The sequence below is a fragment of the Oncorhynchus tshawytscha genome, linkage group LG03, assembly GCF_018296145.1.
Source record: "Oncorhynchus tshawytscha isolate Ot180627B linkage group LG03, Otsh_v2.0, whole genome shotgun sequence".
In the NCBI taxonomy this organism is placed as follows: Eukaryota; Metazoa; Chordata; class Actinopteri; order Salmoniformes; family Salmonidae; genus Oncorhynchus; species Oncorhynchus tshawytscha.
In genome coordinates this window covers 53,654,414-53,668,311 of record NC_056431.1, presented here as the reverse complement: position 1 = coordinate 53,668,311, position 13,898 = coordinate 53,654,414, and positions in this window count along the sequence as shown.

Sequence of the window (13,898 nt, the reverse complement as noted above, 5' to 3'; positions counted from 1 at the left end):
AGGGCGCCAGTGGCGAATTTGCCAATCTTGGTGTTCTCTGGCAAATGCCAAACGTCCTGCACGGTGTTGGGCTGTAAGCACAACCCCCACCTGTGGACGTCGGGCCCTCATACCACCCTCATGGAGTCTGTTTCTGACCGTTTGAGCAGACACATTCACATTTGTGGCCTGCTGGAGGTCATTTTGCAGGGCTCTGGCAGTGCTCCTCCTGCTCCTCCTTGCACAAAGGTGGAGGTAGTGGTCCTGCTGTTGGGTTGTTGCCCTCCTACGGCCTCCTCCATGTCTCCTGATGTACTGGCCTGTCTCCTGGTAGCGCCTCCATGCTCTGGACACTACGCTGACAGACACAAACCTTCTTGCCACAGCTCGCATTGATGTGCCATCCTGGATGAGCTGCACTACCTGAGCCACTTGTGTGGGTTGTAGACTCCGTCTCATGCTACCACTAGAGTGAAAGCACCGCCAGCATTGAAAAGTGACGAAAACATCGGCCAGGAAGCATAGGAACTGAGAAGTGGTCTGTGGTCACCACCTGCAGAACCACTCCTTTATTCGGGGTGTCTTTCTAATTGCCTATAATTTCCACCTGTTGTCTATTCCATTTGCACAACAGCATGTGAAATGTATTGTCAATCAGTGTTGCTCCTTAAGTGGACAGTTTGATTTCACAGAAGTGTGATTGACTTGGAGTTACATTGTGTTGTTTAAGTGTTCCCTTTATTTTTTTGAGCAGTGTATATCAGCCTGGAGCATCCCAGCCCTTGACTTCCCAGTTGTGCAGGAAGTTGTGCCAAAAGCTTTTCTGTGGATAAACAGGAGGAATTATTTAACTTTTTAGAGTGTGATAAAGCTTTGAAAACCCTCTACAGATCTTTTTCTTTCCTTTGCTTGATCCCTCCCTCTCGTTCACTCTCTCGCTCTCTCTTTCTAATGTCTGATGTCAGGGTAAGGTATGGAAGTACATTATAATCAGTATAATTTTGCCTTCTTCTTGATTTTCTAGGGCTAGTGTTTCAACATTCACAATGCAGCTCTAAAATTGGTATTATGACTGACGTGACTATGACTTGCCTTGCTGTATCCATAGAATATTGCAGCTAATCTGAGTATTACCACGGTTCCATGCTATTTGCTACTTATTAATACTTTGTATTTTAAGCCATTGGGCTTCCATCCACAAGCCCTGCAGTGACAGTATAAGGGAACCTGCTTTTTGATCAAGCCTAAAAGCTAATGACAAACTGAGCCACTGCGTAACTTTGTAGACATGTTTTGGGTTCTGTATTTATTCATGGTACTGTATTATTATGCAGTACAGCTTTCGCAGTGAGATTCCTATTTGTTGGTTTGGTTCAAGCTGTGAAGCTGAATAGGCGCTGTGCCGAATTGCAGCGAGCGACAGAGGCAGAATGGCAGTTGAGTGGTATAAAAAGGATTGTTTTTCCTACATTGCTGATTCTCAAAGACACCGCCTAGAGTCCAACAGCCCCCATGGCTTCCAATTCTCATCACTTCATCATCCAGGGGATAGAGGGGGGAGATGGAGGGATGAAAGGCCTCAGGAGAGAGAGAGAGAGGTTTGGTTTGATTTGGTTTTCCTTTGTATAAACAGTCCCTGAAGGCGATCTCTCTCTATCCTTTCTCTCGCTCACTCTCTCTCTTTGTCAGAGTGCAGCATGGGGAGGCCATGTGCACCACTAACACACTGTAATTGATTATCAGCCAAACCAGGAACAACCAGATGTTCAGCATCCAGTCCACATCATTAGCCTAATATCAAGCATTAGCATGAAGAATGATAACCTGCCACTTACAAACAGAATAACATTAATTACTACTGCTGGGTGATTCTGCTAAACAGATTTTTAATTTTGACAAAGTTTGGTCATTTTCATTTTGACGTAATATATTCCAAGAAAGATGAAACTACACTGGCAATTCCCATCTTAAATTCAGAGTAATGACGATGTACAGTTGTAGATTTAAATTCAGTTTGATAGCAGAGTATGGGTTATTAAATTAACCTACAGGTTATCTTTTTAACCTTAAGTTATCCTAAAGGGTTCTACAGGAACCTTAAGGTTCCTTTCGCAACTCTACATGATCCTGATGGATCTTCAAGGACCATTTATTTTTGGAGTGTGTTGTATGCTAAATGCAAATACAGACTTTAATTAGTGGCTCTAGAAAAAAATGTTAAAATTGGACCAGTGTCATTAAATGGGGCAGCACAAACGAGAGAAGGGGTAGGTAGGGGCTAATGTATTGATTAATAAAGTTTTTAATTACATGGAAGCCCAGCCTTCCTGCCAGGGAATCATGTAAACAATTTTCGTTCAATAGACCTAAATAGGATTTACCTGCAGCTGCAGTGACACAATTACATCTTTCTCACTTACACTTTCATAGGAACTCTTTAAGAGTAACTAATATACATTTTTGAACATTATTTCATTCCATATTTTCATTTTATCCCATTCGCCATTCTGGCATTAATGACAGTGGGAAGAGAAGTCCACTATGTGTCACGCCATAATAATCATTCATTCATATTATACTACCGGTCTGACTGCAGCATCCCCATCGTTAGCACAGTAGCATCGTTACAACAGTGGCCATCTCTTCCTGCTGTCTGATATTTTGTCTATGTCCCAAATAGCACCCTATTCCTTATATAGTGACCCAATTTTTTTATACCAGAGCCCTAGTCACAAATAGTGCACTATATAGGGCATAGGGTGCCTGCCATTTGGGCCTTTTCCTCAGTGACATGTTTTAATGAGGTCGTCAGGTCCACCACAGTTTGCTAAACACCATTTCCCTTCAATCCTCCTGCTCACCCATTAATTCCAGCACCAAATCAAATCCCCACTCAGAGCCACATAGATGAACACCCAGCAAACCCATTAGGGAGCTAGGAGGAGGGATGGAGACGATGGACAGGAGGAGGGAGGGAGAGGGAGATGGGGGAAGGTGGAAAGGGAGGGGGTGGAAAGGGAGGGGGTGGAAAGGGAGGGGGCAGAGAGAGAGAGAGAGAGTTAATGGGGGTCGATGATTACCATGATCATCGACATCCTGATGTATTATGGGAGCCTATGGTTAGATTTGGAATTTTAAGTTGTTGACTTCTGACAGACAGCAACACATTGAGGCTAAATCTGTGTCTCAAAAGGCACCCTATTCCCTATATACTGTAGCCACACTATTCCTTATATATTCCCTATAAGGCTATGACCAAAAGTTGTGCACTAAATAGGGAATAATGTGCCATTTGGGATGTAGGCTAAAGCTTAGGATGCATACCCATAAACGGAACTAGTTTTTCCCCTGAATGTTCCCTCAGGGTAGTATGCACAGTGGTGAGAGACAGACAGAGATATTTTGAATAACACAAAATATGCTTTAATAAAACAGCTGATTTAGTGACAAATGTCTTGCAATCAAGCACCAGCATCATCTACTTTTCATGGATTTATTGGAGTTATTTGCATGGCCCTTGTCGTAGCTCTCATTAGAGTGAATGGGAGCACAGTAATTGCATTGATTTAACCCACAGCAAGCGGAAACCATGCAGCTGATAGGAAGTCGAAGCCACCATTTCTATTCATTTTGCAAATGTAACAGAAGTTGTTTTGGACCACGCTCATCTGATGAGTAACCATGCCTGAGAGCTGAACAATCGTGTTGCCTCCCCAAGTTAATGACTAATCTAACAGTCTAATGACGTGGGATCTAACCCCAGTCTGACACACAATCCATTTTTGTTCAATGATAAACCCACCATTGAAATCCACCATTATGCTATGCAACACTTCCTTGTTTATAACCATAATGACGGGAGCTTTATTTCCCTCTAACCCCCCTCATTATATCCAGTTAGCTTGTTGTGGAAACATCAGGAGCTTGCTGGAGCCTGCTATATCGAAGGCAGGCAAAGAGATGAGCTCTCTGTCCCTATTCTCAGGGGATGGCATGGTTACATAGAATACATTACACCCATATCCAACACCCTTTGACCCTGCATGTGGTGATAATCAATCTGATTGGCCCCTGGCTGCTTGTGCAGAGCAGTAGCACACAGCACACTCCCCCCTCCCACGTGTTGCGACGCTGTTAAGCTGAGCCTTTGAGATCTTCCTTCATTCTTTCCTTCGCTTTCTCTTCGCTTCTTTCTCCCTGCTTTCTGCCTTATCAAGCAGCTAAAGACATGAAGCAAATGTCTATGGCGAATCAATCCAAGTCTATGAGATAAGTCGATATCAGATGTTTGAGTCTATACAGTATTGTATTTGCAAGACACCAGGATGAGTTCTTTATTGTGTACGACAATACTATATAGTCCAGGGCCTGTATTCACAAAGTATCTCAGAGCAGGAGTGTTGATCAAGGATCAGGTCCCTCCTGTCAATGTCATCTTATTCATTATCATCTGAAAGGCAAAACTAGATCAGTAGTCCTAGATCAACAGTCCTAGATCAGCAGTCCTGCTCTGGGACGTTTTGAATACAGGCTCAGGCCTTTTCTGCAACTTCACCTCTACTGCGGTATTAAACACAGAGGCTTCATTAAAATCAATGAACGGTGACATGAACTCAACAGCCTTTCTCTGTCTCCTAGCAGCAGTGTGTGGGGTGCTGAATCAGTCTTTGGAGACAGAGCAGCAGACCTGGGTTCAAATACTATTTGAAATCTTTTAGCGTTTGCTTTAACCTAACTGGAGTTTCAGATGGCCGTGGTTGGCACTCCTACGACTATTATATTGGTTCCATTATGGCAGGCAAGCTCAATCAAGTATTAGAAATTATTTCAAGCAGTACCGGTATTTAAACCCAGGTCTGATGGAGCACTGCATCAGTCTTCAGAGACCGAGCAGAGCAAAAGGAATACCAGCTCTGCAAAAAAGAGGGATTATGGGGAACAAACAGAACAGAACAGAGGACTACCACAGCTCTTTGGGATAGGAGGCAGAAGGAATAAAAGCTCTTAGCCTAACTCAGTGGAAAATGCCATCACCCACAGGGGAACCGCTACACATAGTCTAGTCGGACTAATAACTATCAGCGAGAGAGACTCTGATCCACCACAGCTGAACACACCCGCACACACACATACAGATGCATGCATGCACACGCACACATACACACTCTCTGATCCACTACAGCTGAGCTGATACCAGAACATGGATTTCTCCCCAGTCTCTCATTTCTACACTGATGCTGAGTCATCCCAAATCATGTTTACTCTCTGACTGTGTCTGAATTGGCACCATATTCTCTATGTGGGGCCTGCTCAAAAGCAGTGCACTATGTAGCAAATAAGTTGGGAAGCAGCCATGCCATGCTGCTTCCCCTCATGCTAGAGAGGAGCTCTTTAAATTCCTGAATCAGTCTCCCATGTAATATGTTAGTAGGGCCATAGGGAAATGGAGAGGGGGAGAGGGGATAAGAGGAGTCAATGTAGCAGGCTATGGGAGACAGGGGCAATGTTGAATTATACAACAGTTAGGTCTAATCCTGAATGCTGATTGGTTAAAACCACATTCCAACTGGTGTCTATTCCACACGTTACCACCGGCTAAATCTATGACATGAAAATGCCTATTTACTCTATTCCATCTGACTGCGCAATCCAATGTCTCATCAGCCCAGCCAGACAATTTATAAACTTGATCTCCACTATAAAAAGCATCTAGACATTATCTCACATTTCTTTTAGACTAACATTTTAACATTTAGACTAACATTTTAAAGAGCAGAGATTTGTATTAACTTTGCTGTCTGTTTCTTCAACATTTGCGAAATTGTTTCAATATTGAAATTTGATCTCCAGCTGTCCCATAGTAATGATTGTGTTGGGAGTCGGAACGAGACAGACAGGCAGGGAGCTTTTCTCAGCAAGTCGAAATCATGAATCAGCTGACGTCATTTTTATGGATATATACAAAGAAATGTCAATAGAAAAAAGGTCAAACTAAATTAAGTGCAGCTAGTTTGCTGTATTTCCAGCTTCAGTTTGAAGTGATTGTGTTAGCTGTGTTGTTGGCTAGCTCTTCTGAACAACAGTGTCTTGATGAGAGAGCACATTTTCTATGCCAGGCGAAGTTGCGCCTCATTAGCTCATTGTTATGGATGCATCCAAATAAATGTAATAAGAAAACAGCTTAAACAAATGCAAATGCAGCTAATGTTGTTATTCTGGCTGCACTGTTTGACGTGACTGTAAGTTAGCTGTAGTTGGCTAGCTAGCAAGCAAAGGATAAGAAGGTTGCTAGCCAGTATGCCAATGGAACATTTAGAACGAACGACAGGGTCGTGTCCATAGATACAGAGCAAAAAGACTGAACGACTGGGTAGTGTCTCTGGCAACCAAACCGATAGAACAAATGACCAGCCGGGTAGCAACCCTAGATTTGAGTCGGACTATATATTGTGGAAGGATGAAATAGTATGAATAAATTCATCAAAATAATGTTTTTTATGAAAATATGTAAATCATTATTTGAATATGTTGGTAACCCGTTGTATAAAAGTGATAATGCCCTCGAAGCCGGTGTTTGGAGGATATATTGGCACAGTTTGCCGGCTATCGACTTTGTCTCAGGCCTAACAACACCCGTGCCAATATATCCTCCAAACACTGGCTTCTTGGGCATTATCACTTGACTAATACACTCATTCACAAACATGGCTATTGTTAAATAATATTTGAGACGTTTATTAAAATGTAACATAATAACATATTTTATATGTGATCATTAATATCCAGGTCTATGTGTAACGGATGTGAAACGCTAGCCTAGTTAGCGGTGGTGCACGCTAAATAGTGTTTCAATTGGTGACGTCACTTGCCCTGAGACCTTAAAGTAGTAGTTCCGTGGCTTTTGTGGAGCGATGGGTAACGATGCTTTGTGGGTGACTGTTGTTGATGTGTGCAGAGGGTCCTTGGTTCACGCCCGGGTATGGGCGAGGGGACGGTCTAAAGTTATACTGTTGCATATGCTTGCGGTTATATTGAAATGAAAGACACTGATCACAAAGTGCACTTGTTATTCACTGAATACAGTATTAATAATATCCATAATAAATGTCCAGGTCTATACACTTTCCGTAATATTGAGATGAAAGACACTGATCACAAAGTACACTTGTCGTTCATTGAATACAATAATGATAATATCCATTTCATTACTATGCAGTATAAAGACATGATAAGATATTGTATGCTCAAGCATTGAATGGTTGAGTATAGAATATCTAATTGTTGTTCCGGGATTCTTAACAGCAAGGGGATTCCAGAAGCTCTGCCAAGGATTAGATTTGTCACAGTGAAATTATGCTAGAATTAATTTAGGGACAGGGGAAGAATATGACATCGTCAAGAATGATAACCTAGTGGATGGCAAGAATATGACAGGGTCTACTGTACTGGAAAGGAAGAATATAACAGCAAGAAATCTATGTCCCAAATAACACCCTATTCCCTATGTAGTAAAATACTTTTGACCAGGGCCCTTAAGAAATAGGGTCCCATTTTGCACACAACCAGTGTCTACTGGGATGATCATGTCAGCAAGAAGAACAGTCTATTCTACTGGAACTCTACTCTCATGTGAAACTCCCTCCTACAGTACACATCTTTGCAAGAAATACATACTTACAGCCCTATGACTGTCATGCACGAGAACAGCTTTTTTCAGTGACTGACATAATAGATACCTCAAGGCTATAGAGCCAGGCCTCACCTAGGTCTTCTGTTGCCACTCTTACTCTGGCATTCAGTTTATTAAGCCAGCGTGAACAACCGTGACTGAATATAAAACTGAGAAAACCTGCTAGCAGTCTATAAATGTAACCCTAATGGCTAAACCATTCTAACATTGTTACAGGCCCTGCCTGGCTGCAGTGTGTGAATGCAGTGCTGGGGAAAAGGAGGAGGAGGAAGCATGCTGCTTCTTCCATTAGCTAATTGAATTGGAATCGTTCCTATTCTGTAGCCTGTGATTTTCTTCCCTTTCGCTTTTTACAGTACGCCAAGCAAGTGCACATATAGGAGCTGCAAATAATTACACTTGTTTTGGAAGTAGCCAGAGAAAGAAAATCTGAGAAATTAGAAAATAAATAAATGTCCACCCAGCAAATGCTAACCTGTGAGATGGAGCTATTTACATGACCTCCTATTTTACTTCTTTCTCCTCGTGTGTACACAACAGTATTATCCGTTGCATGTTTTCCACAAGCCATAGTGAAGGGCTAATAGACCAGTCTTGCTGTAGTGGCGGCAAGTTGTCAAAGGCAACACCCTATATAGCCTACCTTACAATCCAATATGGACCAGTGTGCAGTAGTGTCACTACATCTATAATCCAGTATTCTGGCTTGATGCCCTAATGTCTTCCCAGTTCTCAGACATCTGGAGTCCTGCCTTAAAGGTGGAATCTGGGATCTGGGAATCTATTTATTGGTCATTTAAAAGGGAAAGTAGCGGGACTACAATTGTACTGAAAAAAAAATCCCAGATTGTAGCCTTGAAAACATGGAGACGGTGAAGAGCAATACAAAACATCAGTGTTTCTAGGTTTCATACAATCATACAACCAGGTCACAGAGAAATGTATAGCGTTAGAGATGGGAGAGAAGGTAGATGTCGTGATCCAGAACTAAGATGGCACAGCCTGTGACTGTGGCTGCACGCCTGGTGCCATGCCCCGTTGTCATGAAGAGCGGGATCTCATTCAGAACCCACACCAGCCTGTTGGGTCTTGTTAACATCTATAGAGGCTAACACAGAGGGCGATCATGACTCGAAGAGGCAGAAGGAAGGAGGAAGGATTGTGAGGGTGTCTCCCCGCCACATTCCCTGAGAAATACAAGACCAGAGGGAGAAGAAGATCTCATCTTGTCACGCCAATTGGTAACTGCCACATTTAGGGCTTGGTTTCCCAGAAGACTACCCAGCAAACCAAAATTGGCTCTGTGAAAGTTCCCAGAACATTCGTTAGGTCGTGGCAAATGTCTTCCTAACACAACAACTGTCCAGTCATGGTGATATAATTTTTGTTTAAAACATTTGCCTGATGTTGCAATGATGTTCCTCAAACACATTTAGTCTGTTTCTTTAAAAGGTTCCGAGAATGTTTCATTAGCTTGTGGGAACAGTCTGGTGAGAACATTGTGGGGACAAAAGATATGTTTGCAAAATAACTTCCTGTTGAATGCGGAACGAGGCAGCTCTTGGTTTGTTGTTTTGGAATATTAGCCTGGACTCGAACCAGGATCTCTAGTGGCACAGCTAGCAATGTGATGCAGTGTCATCGACCACTGCGCCACTCCGGAGGCCCCTAGCTACCTACCTTTTGTTTGGATCCTGCGATGCTATTGCCATCAGTTCCTGGGACCGCTGCTATCTGTCCAGGGATCCTGCTGACCAATGAGCTGCTAGCTGGCTATCAAGCTAGCATGGTTTCCTTGAGGGATTGAACACACCCGTGACACGGTTAGCCCCTGTGGCTGGGACCGCAAATTGGCCCAGGCTTGTGGCTGTCTGGATCCCTGCTGTTTGTATCTTCCCTGCTACCTGCCCTGTCTGGAACTGTGAGGAGTTACAGCATAGCCTACGTTGCTACCATGACAAAGACCAAAGCTGGTGGGAGTACCATTGAGGACAGTGGTGTCTATCACAGGTGAAGGATCTTTTAAACAAATAAAATAGTTATACCAGCAGTTGTTACAACGACAAGGAAAGTGTTGTGTCCAAATACCAGTGGAGTTACCTAATAAAAGAATGGACAACCTTACCAAAGAGGTCCAGGAATTGAACAGTTTGCAGTTCTTCCAGGGTCATTGAGAGATGACATCAGTTATGTATGTGAATCCATGATAACAATGACAGAGAAATCCGATTATGTCAAGGGACAATCAAGGTGGAGCAACATTATTACAGAAGGAATTTCAGAATCTCCACGAGACCTGGACGGAGTCAAAGTGAGGGAAATGATCACAGAGATACTCAAAATGGACCACGGGAAGATTGAGGTGGAGCGTGCCCACAGGACTGGAAAACCCAACATCTGCACAGGACGATAGTGGTCAAGTTCCTGAGTTTCAAAGACAAGGTTCAGTTGAAGTCAGAAATTTACATACACCTTAGCCAAATACATGTTTTAACCTTTATTTAACTACACAAGTCAGTTAAGAACAAATTCTTATTTTCAATGACATCCTAGGAACAGTGGGTTAACTGTCTGTTCAGGTGCAGAACAACAGATTTGTAACTTGTCAGCTCAGGGATTTGAACTTGCAACCTTCCGATTACTAGTCCAACGCTCTAACCACTAGGCTACCCTACTGTAAACTCTGTTTCACAATTCCTCACATTTAATCCTAGTAAAAATTCACTGTCTTAGGTCAGTTAGGATCACCACTTTACGTTAAGAAGGTGAAATGTCAGAATAATAGTAGAGAGAATGATTCATTTCAGCTTTTATTTCTTTCATCACATTCCCAGTGGGTCAGATGTTTACATACACTCAATTAGTATTTGGTAGCATTGCCTTTAAATTGTTTATCTTGGGTCAAACGGTTTGAGTAGCCTTCCACAAGCTTCCCACAATAAGTTAGGTGAATTTTGGCCCATTCCTCCTGACAGAGCTGGTGTAACAGAGTCAGGTTTGTTGGCCTCCTTGCTCGCACATGCTTTTTCAGTTCTGCCCAAAAATTATGGGACTGAGGTCAGGGCTTTTTGATGGCCACTCCAATACCTTGACTTTGTTGACCTTAAGCCATTTTGCCACAACTTTGGAAGTATGCTTGGGTCATTGTCCACTTGGAAGACCCATTTGCGACCAAGCTTTAACTTCCTGACTGATGCCTCGAGATGTTGCTTCAATATATCCACATAATTCTCCTACCTCATGATGCCATCTATTTTGTGAAGTGCACCAGTTCCTCCTGCAGCAAAGCACCCCCACAACATGATGCTGCCACCTCCATGCTTCACGTTTGAGATTGTGTTCTTCAGCTTGCAAGCCTCCCCCTCACTCGTTTTACTGTCGATATAGATACTTTTGTACTTCCTCCAGTATCTTCACAAGGTCCTTTACTGTTGTTCTGGGATTGATTTGTACTTTTCACACTGAGGTACGTTCATCTGTAGGAGACGCGTCTCCTTCCTGAGTGGTATGACGGCTGCGTGGTCCCATGGGGTTTATACTTGCGTACTATTGTTTGCACAGATGAATGTGGTTCCTTCAGGCGTTTGGAAATTGCTCAAGGATGAACCACACTTGTGGATATCTACAATTTTTTTCTGAGGTCTTGGCTGATTTATTTTGATGTTCCCATGATGTCAAGCAAAGTCGCACTGAGTTTGAAGGTAGGCCTTGATATACATCCACAGGTACACCTCCAATTGACTCAAATGATGTCAATTAGCCTATCAGAAGCTTCTAATGCCATGATATAATTTTCTGTAATTTTCCAAGTCAATTTAGTGTATGTAAACTTCTGACCCACTGGAATTGTGATAAAGTGAGTAAAATTGAAATAATCTGTCTGTAAACTATTGTTGGAAAAAGTATTTGTGTCATGCACAAAGTAGATGTCCTAACTGACTTGACAAAACTATAGTTTGTGGTTGAAAAATGAGTTTTTATGACTCCAACCTCAGTGTTTGTAAACTTCTGACTTCAAGTGTAGCTGTTCTGGAAAGAGTCAAGAACTTGGGAGGAACGTACATCTTCCTCAACGAGGACTATCTTGAAGCTGTGTGCCAGAGGAGGAAAGAACTTATCCCAGCCATGAAAGCTTCCAAAGTGCAATTACAGCTGCAAGTATCTTGGGGTATGTCTCTATAAGCTTGAATCATCTAGCCACTGGGATTTTTGCCCATTCTTCAAGGCAAAACTGCTCCATCTCCTTCAAGTTGGATGGGTTCCACTGGTGTGAGGCAAAAATAGGTCTTTAGGTCATACCACAGATTCTCAATTGGATTGATGTCTGGACTTTGACTAGGCCATTCCAAGACATTTAAATGTTTCCCCCTAAACCACTCAAGTGTTGCTTTAGCAGTATGCTTAGGGTCATTGTTCTGTTGGAAGGTGAACCTCAGTCCCAGTCTCAAATCTCTGGAAAACTGAAACAGGTTTCCCTCAAGAGTTTCCCTGTATTAAGCGCCATCCATCATTCCTTCAATTCTGACCAGTTTCAAAGTCCCTACCAATGAAAAACATCCCCACAGCATGATGCTGCCACCACCATGCTTCACTGTGGGGATGAAGTTCTCGGGGTGATGAGAGGTGTTGGGTTTGAGACAGACATAGCATTTTCCTTGATGGCCAAAATATAAATTTTAGTGTGATCTGACCAGAGTACCTTCTTCCATATGTTTGGGGAGTCTCCCACGTGCCTTTTGGTGAACACCAAATGTGTTTGCTAATTTTTGCTTTAAGCAATGGCTTTTTTCTTTACACTCTTCCGTAAGGCCCAGCTCTGTGGAGTGTACGGTTAAAATTCGTCCTATGGACAGATACTCCAATCTCCGCTGTGGAGTTTTGCAGCTCCTTCAGGGTTATCTTTGGTATCTTTCTTGCCTCTCTGTAAAATGCCCTCCTTGCCTGGTCTGTGAGTTTTGGTAGGTTTATTGCGTTGCCATATTCTTTCCATTTTTTAAATAATGGATTTAATGGTGCTCCCTGGGATGTTCAAAGTTTCTGATATTTTTTTAATAATCCAACCCTGATCTGTACTTCTCCACAACTTTGTCCCTGACCTGTTTGGAGAGCTCCTTGGTCTTCATGGTGTCGCTTACTTGGTGGTCGCCCCTTGCTTAGTAGTGCAGACTCTGGGGCTTTGTCACGGATCCCCCCAGTACTGCTGCTCATTCGGTTCACCAGTTACGGAGGTCAACATCACTGGCCTTCTAGGCTGTACTGAACTGTGTCATTATGCACACCTGGTTCCAATTCCTCACTTATTGTAATTGTTTAAATGTGCCCTTTGCTTCCCCATTGGGCTGTTGATTATTGTTCCCACGTACGTTGGTCGTGTGAGTACTTATGCGTTGTCTCAGCCTGTGCTGCGTGTTTTGTGTTTTGTGTATTACGGGTCTCGTCACGTGTCGTTCTTTTGTTTGGGTACATCCCAGTGTTTTGTATACATTTCTAAGTAACCCCAAACTTTTGAACGGTAGTGTATGTGCAGTGTCTTTTCAACCTCTCCCATATTGTGGATTCAGAGCTCTCTATCTAATGGAACTCAGAGGGTTTTGTTTAACCTCTTTGGGCTAGGGGGCAATATTTTGACGTCCGGATGAAAAGCGTGCCCAAAGTAAACTGCCTGTTACTCAGGCCCAGAAGCTAGGATATGCATATAATCGGTAGATTTTGAAAGAGAACCCCTCTAAAGTTTCTAAAACTGTTAAAATAATGTCTGTGAGTATAACAGAACTGATATGGCAGGCAAAACCCAGAGGACAAAGCTTTCTGGACCGAGGGGTTGTTAAGCAGTTGGGCCTGGACACTGTTTTGCTCGATTCACCTCTGGATGCCAACACTCTCAATGGAAAGCTACTCTTCCGTGTTTTGGAGAGTACTGTTCCTGTCACCCCGGATCCTAGAATACCATCCTCTCTCTGGTAATCACCAGGAAAATATCCGTTTCCACATAATCGACTGTTCCCACTCACCTCTGGTTCTGGGCCATCCATGGTTAAAGCTACACAACCCACAGATTGACTGGTCTACCGGAAGGGTCACTACTTGGAGAACATTTTGTCATTCTAATTGTCTACATTCTGCCCTTCCTCCTGCCTTGTCTGAACCCCAGTCCATTCCAGAACCCCCAGACCTGTCTTCTGTTCCTCCAGAATATCACGGTCTAGCTCCTGTATTCAGTAAGCACTAC